The sequence below is a fragment of the Hyperolius riggenbachi genome, chromosome 7 (genome assembly GCF_040937935.1).
Source record: "Hyperolius riggenbachi isolate aHypRig1 chromosome 7, aHypRig1.pri, whole genome shotgun sequence".
Classification (NCBI taxonomy): domain Eukaryota; kingdom Metazoa; phylum Chordata; class Amphibia; order Anura; family Hyperoliidae; genus Hyperolius; species Hyperolius riggenbachi.
In genome coordinates, this window is record NC_090652.1 from 236,147,222 (window position 1) to 236,159,884 (window position 12,663).

General features: G+C 50.5%; 1 protein-coding gene across 1 annotated transcript in view; it reads left to right on the forward strand.

Annotated features, from left to right (window-relative positions):
- The first annotated feature begins 2,206 nt into the window (after positions 1–2,206).
- The window catches only part of LOC137525794 (uncharacterized), a 61,312-nt gene continuing 50,855 nt past the window's right edge, over positions 2,207–12,663 (forward strand). Inside the window, exon 1 of the mRNA XM_068246995.1 lies at positions 2,207–2,327. The gene's annotated coding sequence lies outside the window, so the exon portion shown is untranslated. The remainder of the gene's footprint in view (positions 2,328–12,663) is intronic.

The window sequence follows — 12,663 nt, forward strand, 5'->3', positions numbered from 1 at the left end:
AGGAGTTCAAAATCACAAGGAGCCCCAGTGGACAGCGCTGCTTCTTTGTCCTCTGTGCTACTTGCTGCCATCAGAGCCACAAATAGGGGACAGTGCAGCACAATGCAGAGAAGCCCATCCAAACCAGAGAACAGGTAAGTAGAAGGATCCGACACTACACACACTGGCATAGATTTAGTGTAATGCTAGGTACTCACGATGCAATGTTCTGACAGATTTACTGTCAGGTTGATTATTTCCATCATGTCTGATCTACTTTCAATTTTTCGATCTATTTGCTGTTCACTTCTATGAAAAATCATTCAGAAAATTGATTGGAAAGCAGATCGGACATGTTGGAAATAGTCGATCTGACAGTAAATCTGTGAGAAAATTGCATCGTGTGTACCCAGCATAAGCTCAGGTGTACTTCACACAGTGACAATTGAGCACTTAAGACAGATTTTAAAATCAGTCAGCAGGAAGTTTTGTAAAAAAATAACACTTTTTGGCTAACCAAAAGAAAAACAGTGAGCCCTTGGTTAATGAGCAGTCTTCAGACTTTGTTACTGTATACAAGATGTGCACACAGCTATACATAGAGATGCATTGATTGTTTTGTAAATATAAATAAATGTAACACAGTTGTCATTCTGTTTCAAAACATCCTGCTTTCACTGATGGTCAACACAGTACTTTGCTGGCAAAAAAAAGCCAGGAAAGAGTTACTGTACAAAGAATGTTGTTGTCATCTCTAGGAGGAAAAAAAAAAGCCATAAATTTTACAGATCTGAGGTCTTTAACAGCACTGACCTACTAGTAATAAATTAACATCAGTCAGGGAGGGGGAGAGCTGGTAATTGCTGCCTGTGAATACGTGCTGAATGAGAAAAACTAATCGGAACTCAAGAGTTCTGCTACTTGAGCCCATATAGTTTTCTTCTCACAGCAGATTGTTTGTCCCCTCTCATCATACAGGTGACAGCAGATGCTGACTGCCATAACACACACTTTGCACAAGTAAGAGAGATGCAGGGATCTCTGGAATTCAGGCAGACCAGAGCAAAGCAGGAGTGGTGATTTACTTTGGCATGTGACCTCTTATCTCTCCAAGTCCTGCGCCCTGCTAATTTTTATCGCCCTAGGCCATGGCCTCTGTGACCTTTCCAGAAATCCGGGCCTGGATGTGTGTATGTGTCTGTGAAGTGTGCAGTGTGTATGTGTCTGTGAAGTGTGCGGTGTGTATGTGTCTGTGAAGTGTGCAGTGTGTATGTGTCTGTAAAGTGTGCGGTGTGTATGTGTCTGTGAAGTGTGCAGTGTGTATGTGTCTGCGATGTGTGCGGTGTGTATGTGTCTGTGAAGTGTGCGGTGTGTATGTGTCTGCGATGTGTGTGGTGTGTATGTGTCTGCGATGTGTGCGGTGTGTATGTGTCTGTGAAGTGTGCAGTGTGTATGTGTCTGTGATGTGTGTATGAGTCTGTGAAGTGTGCGGTGTGTATGTGTCTGTGAAGTGTGCGGTGTGTATGTGTCTGTGAAGTGTGCGGTGTGTATGTGTCTGTGAAGTGTGCAGTGTGTATGTGTCTGCGATGTGTGCAGTGTGTATGTGTCTGCGATGTGTGCAGTGTGTATGTGTCTGTGAAGTGTGCAGTGTGTATGTGTCTGTGAAGTGTGCAGTGTGTATGTGTCTGTGATGTGTGTATGTGTCTGTGAAGTGTGCGGTGTGTATGTGTCTGTGAAGTGTGCGGTGTGTATGTGTCTGTGAAGTGTGTAGTGTGTATGTGTCTGTGAAGTGTGCGGTGTGTATGTGTCTGTGAAGTGTGCGGTGTGTATGTGTCTGTGAAGTGTGCGGTATGTATGTGTCTGTGAAGTGTGCAGTGTGTATGTGTCTGTGAAGTGTGCAGTGTGTATGTGTCTGCGATGTGTGCGGTGTGTATGTGTCTGTGAAGTGTGCGGTGTGTATGTGTCTGCGATGTGTGCGGTGTGTATGTGTCCAGGGGCGCCGCGAGGCATAAAGCGAACCAAGCGGTCGCTTGGGGCCTCACGATCTTAGGGGCCTCAGCGGCTCCGTGACGTCGGCGTGACGTCACTTTTTCCCTGCAGCCCCGCGGGGCTGGCACTGGCAGAGCAGAGCAGGGCTACAGGAAGATGGCCGCCGCCGAAGCCCTGCTCTGGAGACTATGTCTCCAGTACAGGGCTTCGGGTGGCCATCTTCCCGTAGCCCTGCATGAATCAGCGCGGGAGATTGGAGGAGGAAGCCAGGGAGGGAGCTCCGTGGGAACTGCGCGCCTGAGGAGCCGGCCGGGAGAGGAGACGGGGAGAGAAGACTTCTGCCAGTGCCAGCCTGCCAGGTGAGTAAATTCTTTTCTTTTTGCAGCCCTAATTGCGATTGATTTCTGCTGAACTGTGCCCTAATTGCGTTTGATATCTGCTGAAAATGTGGCCCTAATTGCGATTGATTTCTGCTGAACTGTGCCCTAATTGCGTTTGATATCTGCTGAAAATGTGGCCCTAATTGCGATTGATTTCTGCTGAACTGTGCCCTAATTGCGTTTGATATCTGCTGAAAATGTGGCCCTAATTGCGATTGATTTCTGCTGAACTGTGCCCTAATCGCGTTTGATATCTGCTGAAAATGTGGCCCTAATTGCGATTGCTTTCTGCTGAACTGTGCCCTAAATGCGTTTGATATCTGCTGAAAATGTGGCCCTAATTGCGATTGATTTCTGCTGAACTGTGCCCTAATTGCGTTTGATATCTGCTGAAAATGTGGCCCTAATTGCGATTGATTTCTGCTGAACTGTGCCCTAATTGCGTTTGATATCTGCTGAAAATGTGGCCCTAATTGCGATTGATTTCTGCTGAACTGTGCCCTAATTGCGTTTGATATCTGCTGAAAATGTGGCCCTAATTGCGATTGATTTCTGCTGAACTGTGCCCTAATTGCGTTTGATATCTGCTGAAAATGTGGCCCTAATTGCGTTTGATTTCTGCTGAACTGTGCCCTAATTGCGATTGATTTCTGCTGAACTGTGCCCTAATTGCGTTTGATATCTGCTGAAAATGTGGCCCTAATTGCGTTTGATTTCTGCTGAACTCTGCCCTAATTGCGTTTGATTTCTGCTGAAAATGTGCCCTAATTGCGTTTGATTTCTGCTGAAATGTGGCCCAAATTGCGTTTTTATTTTCTGGTGTCTGGGGTAACTGTTGCTGCATTTATTATTTAATGGTCATAGTTGGCTATATTTGCTGTACTACGGTTAAGCTTCGCCCATACAATGTCATGGCCGCGCCCATCTTTTGGCGCGCTAGGCGCGCCTCAATCACCCCAACATCCATTTTTTCCCCGCAAACAGCCCCGCCCCAATCCGCCCTCCTGCTCCACCCACATGTCATGGCCACGCCTACTTATGCGGGATAACCACACCCATTTTTCGCTGCGATGTGTGCGGTGTGTATGTGTCTGCGATGTGTGCGGTGTGTATGTGTCTGCGATGTGTGTGGTGTGTATGTGTCTGCGATGTGTGCGGTGTGTATGTGTCTGCGATGTGTGCGGTGTGTATGTGTCTGCGATGTGTGTGGTGTGTATGTGTCTGCGATGTGTGTGGTGTGTATGTGTCTGCGATGTGTGTGGTGCGTATGTGTCTGCGATGTGTGTGGTGTGTATGTGTCTGCGATGTGTGCGGTGTGTATGTGTCTGCGATGTGTGCGGTGTGTATGTGTCTGCGATGTGTGCGGTGTGTATGTGTCTGCGATGTGTGCGGTGTGTATGTGTCTGCGATGTGTATGTGTCTGCGATGTGTGCGGTGCGTCTGCGATGTGTAGTGTGAGACGTGTAGTGTGTATGTGATGTGTGTGGCTGGGGCTGCAGAGACTGTGGGGGGCTTTACTCCGAGCCTTAGTGTATGTAAAAAAAAATTTATATATATATATATATATATATATATATATATATATCCTGCCTGATTTATTTTTGGAGGGAGGGGGCGGTTGTTGCTGCTGGGGGGAAGGGGAGTGTTTGGTTGGGGGGGCCCCGTCCAGAGTTTCGCAGGGGGGCCCAGTGGTCTCTAGTTACGCCCCTGGTCACACTGCAGCAGCAATGGTGCACTAGAGTTGCAGGGACAGATGAGTGAGTGGGGAGCTAACAAGGCCCAGGGATGATCTCTCCTTTACGGGTGAGTGTGACACTTATCTGGAGTGCTGCAGCCACATGCAGCTTAGACTGGAGTCCTGTCAGAGGGTGCTGCTGGGGTGTCTGCTCACTGTTCTCCTGAATCCAGATTGTACTGTCCTGTCCTGAAGTATCTCTCTCCTACCCTTGCAGACAAGGGCGTAGCAATGGGGATATCAACCATAGCGTTGCTACGGGGCCCCTACATCGCGGGGGGCCCGCAGCAGGATGCCCCGCTAGGTGCTGGAGGGGTCGCAGCATGAGGGGGTCGCAGCATGCTTGGTGGCACGTCGGTGGGGAGGGGGGAAGGAAGGGCCCCCCCCCTCCCTCACCTCGGGCTCTCCCCTCTGCGCTCTCTTGTATGCAGGAGGTGGCGGCGGGGCAGAGGCAGCAGATACATACCTTCCGTGCGCTCCAGCGCGGATGGTTCTCCCTCTAGTGTCTGACGCGACTTCCTGTTTATACCGGAAGTCGCGTCAGAGGCTAGAGAGAGGAGCATCCGTGGAGCGCACGGAAGGTATGTATCTGCCGCCGCTGCCCCGCCGCCTCCTCCTGCATACAATCTTTGTTTAATGCTGGAGGGGAGAGCGCAGAGGGGAGAGCCCGAGGTTAGGGAGGGGGGGGCCCTTCCCCAGGTGAGGGAAGGGGGGGCCCTTCCCCCCCCTCCCCACCGACGTGCCACCAAGCTCTCCCCTCATGCTGCGACCCCTCCAGCCCTCAAAAACGTCCCTGAGCGGGCCGGGGGGAGCCTGTCACTCACTACTTAACTGGGGGGTGCCTGTCACTCACAACCTAACCTGGGGGTCCCTGTCACTCACAACCTAACCTGGGGGGCGCCTGTCACTCACTACTTAACTGGGGGGCGCCTGTCACTCACAACCTAACCTGGGGGTCCCTGTCACTCACAACCTAACCTGGAGGGCGCCTGTCACTCACTACTTAACTGGGGGGCGCCTGTCACTCACAACCTAACCTGGGGGTCCCTGTCACTCACAACCTAACCTGGGGGGAGCCTGTCACTCACTACTTACCTGGGGGGCGCCTGTCACTCACAACCTAACCTGGGGGTCCCTGTCACTCACAACCTAACCTGGGGGGCGCCTGTCACTCACTACTTAACTGGGGGGCGCCTGTCACTCAGAACCTAACCTGGGGGTCCCTGTCACTCACAACCTAACCTGGGGGGCGCCTGTCACTCACTACTTAACTGGGGGGCGCCTGTCACTCAGAACCTAACCTGGGGGTCCCTGTCACTCACAACCTAACCTGGGGGGCGCCTGTCACTCACTACTTAACTGGGGGGCGCCTGTCACTCACAACCTATCCTGGGGGTCCCTGTCACTCACAACCTAACCTGGAGGTCCCTGTCAGTCACTTCCTAACTGGGGGTCACCTGTCACTACTTACACTGGGGGTCACCTGTCACTACTTACACTGGGGGGCTCCTGTCACTGCCTGAACTGGGGGGCTCCTGTCACTACCTGAACTGGTGGGGCTCCTGTCACTACCTAAACTTGGGGACTCCTGGCGCTACCTTAACTTGGGGGCACCTGTCACTACCTAAACTATCCAGGCCAGCCAGCCTAGCATCACCACCAGCCAGCCAGCCCAGAATCACTGTCAAAAAGGCCACAGTATCACCACCAGTCAGGCCAGCATTTACTTCAACCAGCCAAGCACAGCCCAGCATCACCGCCAGCCAACACAGCCACAGCATCACCGCCAACCCAGCCACAGCATCACCGCCAGCCAACCCACCCGGCCACAGCATCACCGCCAGCCAGGCCACAGCATCACTGCCAGGCCTTTCAGCCCACACATCATCCCCAATCCAGCCAAAAACAGTATTGCCAGGCACAGCAGCCAGTACAGGAGAATTCAGAAGCCAGGTGAGAGGTGTCTACCATATTAAGGGGGCATTCTGCCTATTTATTTGAAATGCTGTCTATTTATGTGCCTCATGACTGCTGAATGTGTCTTGTTGGGGGCCTCATGATTGCTGAATTTGTCTTGTTGGGGGCCTCAGGATTGCTGAATTTGTCTTGTTGGGGGCCTCACGATTGCTGAATTTGTCATGTTGGGGGCCTCATTTTTGCTGAATTGGTCTTGATGGGGGCCTCATGATTGCTGAATTTGTCTTGTTGGGGGCCTCACGATTGCTGAATTTGTCATGTTGGGGGCCTCATTTTTGCTGAATTTGTCTTGTTGGGGGCCTCATGATTGCTGAATTTGTCTTGTTGGGGGCCTCATGATTGCTGAATTTGTCTTGTTGGGGGTCACATGATTGCTAACTGCGAGATTATGGGAAAAGCTGAATCATCAGCATATGAGACAATAGCATTAAACCTACTTTTTTTAGCTTTTTAAAATAGAAAATAAAACTGGGAGGTTGTACAAAATGAATTTATTTTTCAGGAGTAGAATGGATGAAATTGTTTATCTTCACAGTTTATTTTCAACTTGGATTTTCCATAATGTTCATGTATGAGTTAAAACGTTTGTACAGTATTTAGGTTAAATTGCTGTTGCCACAAGGGGGCCCAGTGATTTTCTAGTTACGCCCCTAACTACTACCTAAACTGGGGACACCTATAGACCTGGCTACTTATACTGTACTTAGAGGGGTGTGGGAATGTTGGAGTGGAGGGTCCTGCTGGAGGAATGTTTGGGTGGGAGGTCCGAGGTTCGTGGGGTTGGAAGGTCGGGGGGGGGCATACATTTTTTTTTGCTATGGGGCCCAGTCATTTCTAGCTACGCCCCTGCTTGCAGACTCTCCTTTCAGTTTCCTCTGGACCCACCTTATCAGCCTTCTCTCTTCTCCTCTCCCAAAAGGACAACTCCCCTTTCGGCTTTTCTAACTTAATTGTCCTAAAACAAAATAGACACAGACATGCTCTGAGAGCACAGCCAGTGGCTCCCAGGCATGTCCCCTCCCCACAGAAGGAAGTTAACCCCAGCCATACAGACCACTGTGAAGTTTAAACCCTGCTTGCCTGCTTCATCAAAAACACATATACATATATAGGCACCCAAGCACCATACAGTTTGCACTTCACATATGGGGGTAACAGTACCTTTATTGCGTTGTGGTGTGACATCACCCTCAAACGCATTGTAAAGCATAGTTGCCAGCTTGTTCTTCAAGTGCTGCATCCTTTCTGCCTTCTGGTGATTTGGAAACATCTCGGCCACTTTGTGCCTATACCGAGGGTCTAGTAGCGTGGCCACCCAGTACAGCTCATTCCCCTTGAGTTTTTTTATACGGGGGTCCCTCAACAGGCTGGACAGCATGAAAGACGCCATCTGCACAAAGTTGGATACAGATGTACTATCCATCTCCTCTTGCTCTTCCTCAGTGATGTCAGCTAAGTTCTCCTCCTCCCCCCAGCCACGAACAATACCACAGGAAAGTTGAGCAGCACAAGCCCCCTGCAACACCTGCTGCGGTTGTTCTTCCGCCTCATCCTCCTCCTCCAAAACAACACCTTCCTCATCATCTGACTCCTGTTCCCCAAACGACTCTTCCTCCTCCTCCTCCTCCTCCCCCCTCTGTGCTGCCGCAGGTGTTGAGGAATCATCTGCTTCTGCTGAGAATTGATCCCACAACTCTTCCTCCGTTCCTGTTCCTGTTCACACTCCTCCACAGCTTGATCCACCACTCTACGCACGGCACGCTCCAGGAAGAAGGCATATGGGATCAAGTCGCTGATGGCGCTTTCACTACGACTCACCAGGTTTATCACCTCCTCAAACGGGCGCATGAGCCTGCGGGCATTTTGCATCAGTGTCCAGTACTTCAGCCAGAACATCCCCATCTCCCCAGACTGTGTCCTTTGACTGTAGTTGTAGAGATACTGTGGCGGTCGAACATCAGGAGGGTCGAATTCCAGTGAGTCGGGCTATCGCAAATCAAGCGTCTCACTGGCAAGTTGTTTCTCCGCTGAATATCGGCAAATTTTCGGAAGGCCTCAGAGTCCACTAGCTGGTATGGTAACAGCTGGCGGGATAACAGTTCCGCCAAGCCAGCTGTCAGACGCCGGGCAAGGGGGTGACTGGCAGACATTGGCTTCTTCCGCTCAAAGATTGCCCTCACAGACACCTGGCTGCTGCTGTGAGCAGAGGAGCAGGAACCGCTCAAGGTGAGAGGCGGAGTGGAGGAGGTTGGCTGTGATTGTGAAGGTGTAAGGGAGAAAGCGGTTGAAGAAAATGATGCACCTGAAGGAGGAAGAGGAGAAGGAGGGTGGCTTTACTTTTGCATTCTGCTTTTGCTCAGGTGGTCTTCCCACTGCAGTTTGTGCCTTTTCAGCATGTGCCTTCGTAAGGCAGTTGTCCCTACGTGGGTTTTGGCCTTTCCACGGCTCAATTTTTGATGGCAGAGAGTACAGATGGCATTGCTCTGATCTTTGGCATACACACAAAAAAAATTCCACACCGCTGAGCCACCCTGGGGTGTGGGCACTATGGTGGCGTCAGCAGCTGACGTTGAAGGGCATGTTGGCTGGCCGTCCATAGGTGGCGATACATGGCGCCGGACACTGCCACCAGCTGTTTCTGATGATGAGCTCCCCCTGCTTCTTTCAGCAATTCGTCTCCTCCTACTCCTCTCTGACTCCCCCTCTGAACTGTCCCCTTGGTCATCGTGTCTCTTAGGATCCCACGTGGCATCCATGGCAGTATCATCATTATAATCATCCTCCAAAGCTTCGCTGCTTTGCTTTGCAGGTATGCACGGACTGGTATACAAAACAGCGTGCGGTCACACAGGTGATTGGTATTACAGTGTACAGGTGCAGTGATTGGAATTATAAATGTGCACCTGTCACACACAGGTACCGTGAACAGTTGCAATGGCTGGTGGTATATTACACTGCTTGCGCTCACGTAGGTAGGTAGGTGCACTGAACAGTGAACAGGTGCAGTGATTGGAATTACAAATGTGCAGCTGCCTGTCACACACACACAGGCAGGTACCATGAACAGGTGCAATGACTGGTGGTATTAACAATGCGTGCGCTCACGTAGGTATAGGTAGGAAGGTGCACTGAACAGTGAACAGGTGCAGTGATTGGGATTACAAATGTGCAGCTTCCTGTCGCACACACACACAGGCAGGTACCCTGAACAGGTGCAATGACTGGTGGTATTAACAATGTGTGCGCTCACGTAGGTATAGGTAGGTGCAGTGATTGGGATTACAAATGTGCAGCTGCCTGTCACACACACAGGTAGTCACTGAATGTGCTGGGCCTGTAAGTGGCACAGTAGGAATTACCAAGGCTGTCTATGCAACACAAGTGTCTGTGGGACACACACACAAAAAAAAAAAAATAGATCACAAGAACAAGATTAGCTCTCTAAAGATCTGTTGAGGGGTGCTTTTTTAGCAATAAGAATCAACAAGGAGCAAGCTAACAAGCCTACAAGAGCCTAACTAAGCTTTCCCTATAGCTCTCTCTGCAGCAGCTCCCCCTTCTCTAATTACTGTAGGCACACGAGTGAGTCCAATGCCTGACGCTGCCTGCCTTTTATAAGGGGGGGGGTGGGGCTCCAGGAGGGAGTGTAGCCTGATTGGCTACAATGTGCCTGCTGACTGTGATGTAAAGGGTCAAAGTTGACCCTAATGATGCACTATGGGGGCGAATCGAACTTCCGCAAAAGTTTGCGGTGCTCCGCGATTGCGAACCACGAAAGTTCGCCAGTTCCCGTTCACCGGCGAATAGTTCGGGCCATCTCTATAGCTGAGTTCAGTACCGAATGGAGCGGGGCCAGTCTGTTAGAAGGTAATCCACAAAGTAGTATGTTGCAGTAGTCCAGACGAGATATTATAAGAGCATGTATTAACATTTTAGTTGTGTCTTCAGTGAGAAAAGGTCGGATGCGAGATATGTTTTTGAGTTGGAGATGGCAGGAGCTGGTTATGGAGTGAACATGAGGAGTAAAAGAGAGAGATGAGTCGAATATTACCCCCAAGCACCGTGCTTTGGGAACTGAAGTTATGGGAGTGTTATTAGTATTTATTGTTACTTCAGACAGAGAGGTGGACAGAGACGGTGGAAAAATGATTAGTTCTGTTTTGCTCATATTAAGTTTTAAGAAGTGAGAGAACATGAAGTAGAATATAGCAGACAAGCAGTCAGGAACACGTGTGAGAAGGGAGTTAAAGTCTGGGGCCGAGAGGTACAGTTGTGTATTGACTGCATACAGGTGGTATTGAAACCCGAATGAGTTGATTACGTTTTAATAAAAATGTTATTAAAAAACTATGGTCAGATGTGCCCTCTTTCACCCTCCCCCTATAGTCAGATTGCCCTCCTTTCCCCCTATTGTCAGATGTGCCCCTAGCCTTCCTCCCCCTATAGTCAGATGTGCCCCTCCCCTCTCCCCATATAGTCAGTTGTGCCCCCTTCCCCCTCCCCCTATAGTCAGATGTGCCCTCCTTTCCCTCTATAGTCAGATGTGCCCCTAGCCCCCTCCCCCTATAGTCAGATGTGCCCCTGTCCCCCTCCCCCTATAGTTAGATATGCCCCTCCCCCCCCCCCCCCCCCACCCCTATAGTCAGATGTGCCCTTCTTTCCCCATATAGTCAGATGTTCCCCCCCTTTCCCCCTTCCCCAATAGTCAGATTTGCCCTCCTTTCCTCCTCCCCTTATATTCAGATGTGCTGTCCTTTCCCCCTATAGCCAGATGTGCCCCTTTTCCCCCCTCCCCATATAGTCAGATGCCCCCTCCCTTTCCCCCTATAGTCAGATGTGCCCTCCTTTGACAGTGAAACGCCCCACTCACACTCTGCAAAGGGAGGGGGACTCTAGGCGTACTGGGTGAAAGTTTCACCCTGTACGCCTACACTCCCCCCTCCATCTGCAGAGTGTGAGCGGAGCGTTTAAGATGAAACTCACAGGCTTCCAACATTCCTGCGCTGACAGCTCTCTTCCGCAACACCCCCGGCGTCCTCCTCATAATTACAGTGGCACCATGTCACAGCACGTACGTCTTGTCATGTGATGCGCCGAGTAGGTACTGTTACATGCCGTCGCTTTAACTATGGAGAGGATGCCAGGGGCGCTGTGCAAGAGAGATCAGAGTTGAGCAGAAACTACGCCAGTGCGAATTTACGCTTCGTAGTTCGTAGTTGAAGTTTCAAAACTACGCTTACGAATTTACTCGCAGTGAAGTACTGTTACGCGTAGCTTACGCCCACTATGCGTAGTTAACATGTGTTTTGCGTAGTAAACTACGAATGCGATACTTGCATCAAATTTTCCGAGTGCGATTGTATGCTTACAAATTTACGCATTGGAAAGGGGAATGTACGCATAGAAGAGTTCCCGGTATAAAGGAATTAATGCGTAACTTTTTCTGCATACGGGCATAAGCATCTGCCTACACTACGCGTCGCACTATGCGTAATTGTGTATTTTAACGCGTAGTCTATGAAATGCATGCAAAGCGAATATTTGATTTCAAAGCCGTAGTTTGGCGAAGCGTAATTGGGTAAAACTACACGTAGTTCCAGCGTAGCGAAGTTGGCTGACTACGACCATCCCTGAGAGAGATATCAGTGCAGGAATGTCGGAAACTGGTGAGTTACTTCCCGTACCCGCACTGTCTTGGCCACATGGAGAGGGAGGGAGAGATGGAGAGTCGTTGCCTACCTTGCCTGGGGCTCCTTAGACTGTGACTGGGGCCCCAAGCAAGTGCTTCAGTTGCTCGGTTGGTAAACCGGCCTTCACCCTTGGTGTGCCTACACCTACCACTGGTGGCAGAGTCAACAGTGGTGTAGCAATAGGGGGTGCAGAGGTTGCAACCGCACCAGGGTTCGGATACTGTCTATCTCCTCTCAAGCGAAGGCTACCAACAGAGGTGCCCCACAAGGATGTGTCCGGTCACCGATTCTTTTTTCTCTATATACTAACAATTGCAGATCCACAGCAGTATTTGTAGAGGTCCTCAAATTTGCTGACGACACCACCTTCATCGTTCTGGTTACCAATAATGATGAGCAGGCCTACCGTTATACCACTGGTGCAGACAGGGCCATTTCAACCCTCGACGGGGCCCTGGGGCAAAGGTAACCTGAGGGGCCCCCCACAAAAAAAAACCCTGGAACCCCCGAGCTGGCTGTTGCCCCCTAACTGCCCCCCCCCCTGCACAATAGTAGCATTGTATCTCATTTGTTCCGGCTTCTCTGTCCGGCTCCCGCCTTCTTCCTGCTGACTGCCTCTTGTGACCCAGCATGTTATGCGTAAGTGTAATGCATGTTCCAGATCTCAAGGGACAGACAGTGGGAAGAAGACGGGAAGTAGTATGGAGCAGGCAGGACAGGTGAGATATAATGCTGTAATCGTGCAGGGGCCCCAGGGAGCACATACGAGTTAAGGGGGAGGTTAGGGATCCAGCAGTGCACCCAGGGGGAGCACAGAAGAGTTAAATGGAACCTGAGATGGCGTGTGGGCCAACTTATACTTACCTATGACTTTTTCCAGCTCTATGAGCTGCCTGGAGTCCCTCACCACCAT